This window comes from Solanum stenotomum, chromosome 3, assembly GCF_019186545.1.
Source record: "Solanum stenotomum isolate F172 chromosome 3, ASM1918654v1, whole genome shotgun sequence".
Taxonomy (NCBI): Eukaryota; Viridiplantae; Streptophyta; class Magnoliopsida; order Solanales; family Solanaceae; genus Solanum; species Solanum stenotomum.
In genome coordinates this window covers 22,748,907-22,754,955 of record NC_064284.1, presented here as the reverse complement: position 1 = coordinate 22,754,955, position 6,049 = coordinate 22,748,907, and the positions used below count along the sequence as shown (strand labels likewise).

At 32.0% G+C, this 6,049-nt stretch overlaps 1 long non-coding RNA gene across 1 annotated transcript; it reads right to left on the bottom strand.

Moving 5' to 3' along the window:
• Nucleotides 1-3,822: 3,822 nt before the first annotated feature.
• On the bottom strand, nt 3,823-5,826 carry LOC125860340 (uncharacterized). Its single transcript, XR_007445844.1, has 3 exons — nt 5,787-5,826; nt 5,494-5,644; nt 3,823-4,110 (listed from the first exon to the last, which is right to left on the bottom strand). It is a non-coding gene; the product is annotated as an uncharacterized LOC125860340 (long non-coding RNA).
• Nucleotides 5,827-6,049: the final 223 nt, after the last annotated feature.

Sequence of the window (6,049 nt, the reverse complement as noted above, 5' to 3'; positions counted from 1 at the left end):
CTAATTAAAGAAGCCGTAGCAACTAGCGTATATCCAAATGCTGAAGATTTCTTTGGAAATCCCTGTCTTGGCTTTATACCAAATCAACAATCTTTGTGCTATAATTTTCGCCATTGTAGACAGTGATCTTTCATCACTCTCTTTTAATGTCAATTTTTTTCACTTGCATCACTCTACGAATTTGGGTGTGTGCTTCGATAACATGCTCCAGTGAATTGAGTTTTTGAAAAATGAAAAAAGATTTTAAGGATTTCACTTTCTTGTGATAGAACCACTATAACGAGTTTGTCCATATGGTTTTTATTATCAAATTCAGGAGAGCAAGTTGTTAGGAAGAGCATTATACTGAAAGGAAACATATTTCAAGGAAAATTTATTTAATTTGTGGAGTTAAACTAATATGTGCTAGAAGATAGTTTACCCGTTTAAAGGTTGTGTCAATATTAAGACCTTAAAACTCAAAGGTTAATTGCTTATTGGTCGAGATTACTCTAATCGAAATCCTTAATAATTGTGAATGGTTGGAGAAACTGACCCTTCACCATTGTTCCTATATGTCGATTAATGTGAACATTTATCGAATCTCAAGTTACTAGAAATTTCTCATATGCGTGAACACAATTTTTGCCTAATTTATGAAAGCCTAGATAAATTAGAGTTTTTAGTTATCTAGGCTTTCAGAAATTAGGCAAATTTTTCGTTCATGCATTTGAGAAATCTTTAATAACTTGTGTTTTTGGTGACGATTGCTCATACCGATCGACATGTAGGTACAATGACAAAGGGTCAATTTCTCCAACTCCTCGTAATTTTCAAGGATTTCAACTAGGGAATTCTTGCCCATTAATCAAGCTCTGGGTTTAGGGTCTTAACATCAATACAACCTTTATAGGGTAGACTATCTATTAGCACGTATTCATTTAACTCCACAAATTGAAGAAAGCTCCCTTGGAATATGTTTCCTTTTGGTCTAACACCTTTTCGAACAACTTTCTCTACTGAATTGGGTACAAGCAAACATCCGGAAAAACTTGTTATAGTGGTCTTATCACCAGAAAGTGAAATTCCTTAAAGTTACATTTTTTTCGTTTTTCAAAATCTCAATTCATCGGAGCATGTAATTTGAGAATCGACAAGTACGCGGGGAGTGATGCAAGTGAAAAAAATTGTCATTTAAAGAGAGTGATGAAAAAACCTTGTCTACAATGGCGAGACTTCTAGCACGGTGATTGTTGATTTGGTGTAGATCCAGAAAAGTCAATACAAGAATTTTAAAAGGAATCTCCAGCGTTTGGAATATATGCTAGTTGCTACAACTTCTTAATTTTGTCGGAAGAAATGAGATTTTTTAGTGTAAAACTTCATTTGGATGTTTGTTAATCAAGTCTAGAGCTTCACTTTTTCGATAAATGGTGATATCGTTAAGCTATTGATGTTTTCCCTTTTGCATTTTGTGAGAATACTAGGTTATGAAGACGAAGCCAAGACAACTTTTAAGCACTTTTATAATGTATTAGTAAAATAAAAAAAAATGGTAAGCATTTATTTTTAGGCTAAAATAAGTTAAATAATAAATTTAAGATCATATTTTGAAAATTTGTCTCAAAATATTTGTTTGACCATATATTTAAGTATATTTTAAAATTTTGTCTTTAAAAAATTTCAAATTAAAAAAGTTGGTCGAAGTATTTAGACAAACTCATTTTTACTCACAAAGTTTTTTTTTTTTTTTCAAATGCTCCCTCTGTCCACTTTTACTATCTTATTGATATGAGAATAAGTGCAACTTATAATACTTTTCATGTACGTAGTTTTTTAATATTTGGATTATAATTTTAAAATATTATGTCAATCTAATCTAATTTAGCTTTAAAGATTAGTTAAACTGACTTTCGAAAAACAGACATAACAACTATAATACCAAACATATGAGTATAAAGTGATAGTACGAATGACCTATGTAATCCACTCTCACCCAAGAAATCAAACTCTATCTTACGTAAAGTTAACAAAGTACAATAAACCTCTAGAAAAAACCTAATGCAATCGGTGTGTATAAGCTCTTATACAATCAATGAAGGACAAACATATTCTGTCTAACAATATAAAATAATTTCACATATTTGAAACCTCAACTTGAAAATTAAAAATTGAGTAGAGAATCTATCTAAATGACCTTGGTGGATAGAGTTATTCATTGGTGACAAGTATACATGACTTGAGGTTGACTTGAAAATTTGGACAATGAATATGAGATACTTTAGATGAATATAAAAAAACTTGCATCACCAACTTAACTAGGGTTTCACAAAATATGTAAAGTTCTCATACATGTATATGATGAATCTCTAATAGCAATGTCAGCAAACCATTCAATAGCAGTTATAAAGAACACTAGAATTTATTTGTGCAGAACATCAAGTAGTTTAGAAAATTTGTTATGAAAAATGAGAAAAAACTCATTTATTTATTTAAAAAAAATGGTAATATAAACATGTGCTTATTGTGCCTTCTTAGAAAGGTCAATACAATTCTTTGAAATAGTCGCAATCCTTCAGAAAAGTCACAACTCCTAATTTTTCATTCACACCTTATAGAATCCAACAATCCCCTGTAAGAATGGGGAATGACTCTAAGCAAAAGAAACGGTCAAGTGTGTATTTTACAAGGAACGATTAATTGCATCTAGATAAGTAGGTTTTCCTTTAAACTTTTCATGGTGAATATATGTCGGATATACTCGGTCAATTGATAGATTTGATATCTTTGTACCGTCGAACTTTGGTGTATACCTAGACAACCAAATGATGTCACAAATCAATCATTTACCCTCTATGATTCTTATAGTTGTGTTCTCTTCAGTCATGATAGCACCTTCTGGTTTCATGAGTGTATAAATTAAAGAATGAGTTTTTGCAATTATCCTCTTTGAAGCACCTTACACATCATACTCACATAGGTGATTCCTAACCGTGTTATCGCATAGATATATTATTTGGTCGAATCTGTCAAACCTAGAAATCATTAAAAAAAATTAAAGCTTTAGTAACTCGTTAAAAAGTCTTAATTTTTATTTTTGTTCCTGAACATTGTCTTCATCACGAGAATGGATTGAGTTATTTGATAATGTTGAAGTGTGAGTCATAACTTTGTTTGATCTCCTTGACCTAGCTCTTGAGATCTCCACTCTGATAGGTAGAGTTACCACCATGATGACTTGTAAGCTTTAAATCCATTTTCTTAGATTATTTTTCAACCGTCTCTAGCTAGGCCTTTTGCAAGTGCATCCGACACATTATCTCTAGACTTTACATAGCCAATAATGATAATTCCACTAAAAAGTAGTCATTTCATGGTATTATATGTCTTCATTATATGTGACGAGATTTTGTGTTGCACATAACGCTTCCTGCCTACCTTTTGTTGTTTGACTATAACAATGTATACATATAGATCTCATAGGTTCGACCAGAATGGAATGTCTTCTAAAATGTTTTGAAGTCATTCAACTTCTTCACCTTGTTTGGATGGTTGTTACCCGTCTCTTTTTTTTACATTTACTTATTTTTCAACAAAAACATTTTCTAATATTTTCCTACATACCAACACACCCTCAATGTGTGTTGAGCTTATTGTTCACAGTTATTGTATCTGTGCATTAGCAGCTGAATTGTCTTCTTGCTATGTGTCTGTTGCTGCTTCCTAATTTTGTATCCACTGTATTATATAAGTATAACTAGATGGGACGGCCCGTGCCAGCATGAGCCCAATATGGACTAATGACAAACATCATATAAGTATTACAACATTTCGATGGAAGTATGCATAGAAAACTTCTTCAATTGATTTAATGAGTACTTCTTCCTACAATCATTACATGATATCTTGTCTTCCAAGACATAACATTCTACTTTACAACAAATCAAAGATAACTTATCTAATACAACATGTTTTGACCGTGTGAAGCTCGTTTGGTAGTTCAACAGCCATATAAACAACTTTATGTTGCTGCCAAGGACGATTCTGTTATTATTATTGTGTTGGACAGTTTTGATCATTCGAAGAATGGAAAGGAAAAACATAACTTCCTCAGGTTGTCTCGCACCATCACTAAAGCAAGATAATATTGCAAATATTGAATCATGTTTAGAGTTGGTAAAATCAAAATAATTAGTTCATGCCACGAGTTAATTTCAACGAAAAGTAATATTGTATACCTAACAAAATTCCAGAAAGCATATTTGCTATGTAATTACACATAAATAGCAACATGATGTCAATAGACAATATAAGCTAAAGGTTTTTTCTCCGGAACTAAAAACACTATGTACTCCAAAATTTTGTGTAGAACAAACAATATTCTCACCATCAGTCACTATTACCACTAAAATAGACTCAAGACACCATATGAAAAATAAATCAGACATATTCTATGCATTTGCAAATGACTCGTCACCATTTCAAAGCACCCAACTTTTATTCATACGTGTGAAGTGATTCTGGTTAAAAAATAGGGATAATCTTCAGGTGTTCCTACTGTCCAAGTTCCATCTTATCTCCATTTTCATGAAATAAAATCTAAATAAGAAAAATCGCTAAAAGATTGCATGTACTTCCTAGCTTGAATAGATCACTAAAAAGCTTGTAAAATGCGCTTTTCAAGTACATCAATATAAAGAGGTTTCATGAGTGGCGCTTTCGTGGGGGAGTACAAGCAACTATTAAGATTATGAGTTTGTGGCAATAATTTTTACCAACAATTCCATTAAATGTACACAAAACATGTGACCGTAAACCAAATCCATCGCTAGAGCAATTTATAAACTTCAAATCTTGAATCATTCTTTGTCATACCTACTTAAAACTAACCGAAAATAGGAGAGAGGAAATCAAATAGATGCAATAGTACTGGTGAAGGCATTTTCTTTCCATTCTTAAGATGGAAACTTTTAACCAAACCTATACTAATTCTAATCAGAAAAATAATATGATATTGTGAACAGAAAATGCTCCGATAAAATCTTAACAGAGCTAAGTCAAAAAGTCATGTAGCTAAGGAAAAAAATTTCATATCTACAACTGATAAACTCATCAATATATCATCATCAGTTTACAGTCTAGGATTAAAACTCATACTATCCAGCACAAGCAATATCGACCTGTCGTCACACAAATACACATATTACTCTAAAGGTTGCTTCTTTAAATCAAAACTTTTTACATGTTCTACCTCCTATCAGACAGAATTTAAGGAATGGTGTCTAATGATCTCCTCTTCATTTTTCTGACCTTAATTTTCATCAGCCCTGTTGCGAGCAAGACAAATTATTTTTCGTGTGCAGTTAAATATTTCAATTTAGAACAAACTACTTTGGTGCAGGCTTTCAAACAAAAGCTTAAATAATTCATTTTTGGCAAACTTAACTGTAGAGCATAGGAAGGTGAAAAAGGTAACCAAAATAATAGGCAGCTGAGCAAAATGTTATTACTAACCTTTGAGAATTTGGTTTGTAGAGCCTTCACCTATTCTCGTTGATTTCTTCTCAATAAGATTGACTGCTAAAATATTGACGCATTAGTGACCGCACAAATTTTGTTCACGGAACCCTTCTGTATTTCAATTGTGTACGTTTCTGTCTCACATCTAGTCAAACCAACATATCAAGACAACAGTAAATGATTTCAACAGAAACACAGGTGGGATCAAATCACATACATTTGAAACATATTTTTTCACAAAAAATAAACAATAGAGAAGAGACTGGGCTTGTCTTGTAATAACATACCTTTTGAGTTGCTGACTGATATGGGACAGAATATTTAGGTTCTAAAAAAAGGCAACAAAATTGTGTTAGTAGTTTTCACGTATATGATCAAACATGTTGGATGCGTATAATGTGGAACTACTAAAAGTTGTTTATATGTACCAAAAGTCGTAGTCAAATTTTAATAATGGAGAGATTCGGAACTATATGTAGCAAAAGTTGTTACCAATTTTAATGGAGAGATTGACAGTGTCTTGAAGTATCTAATCTTTCATAAAGTTTGC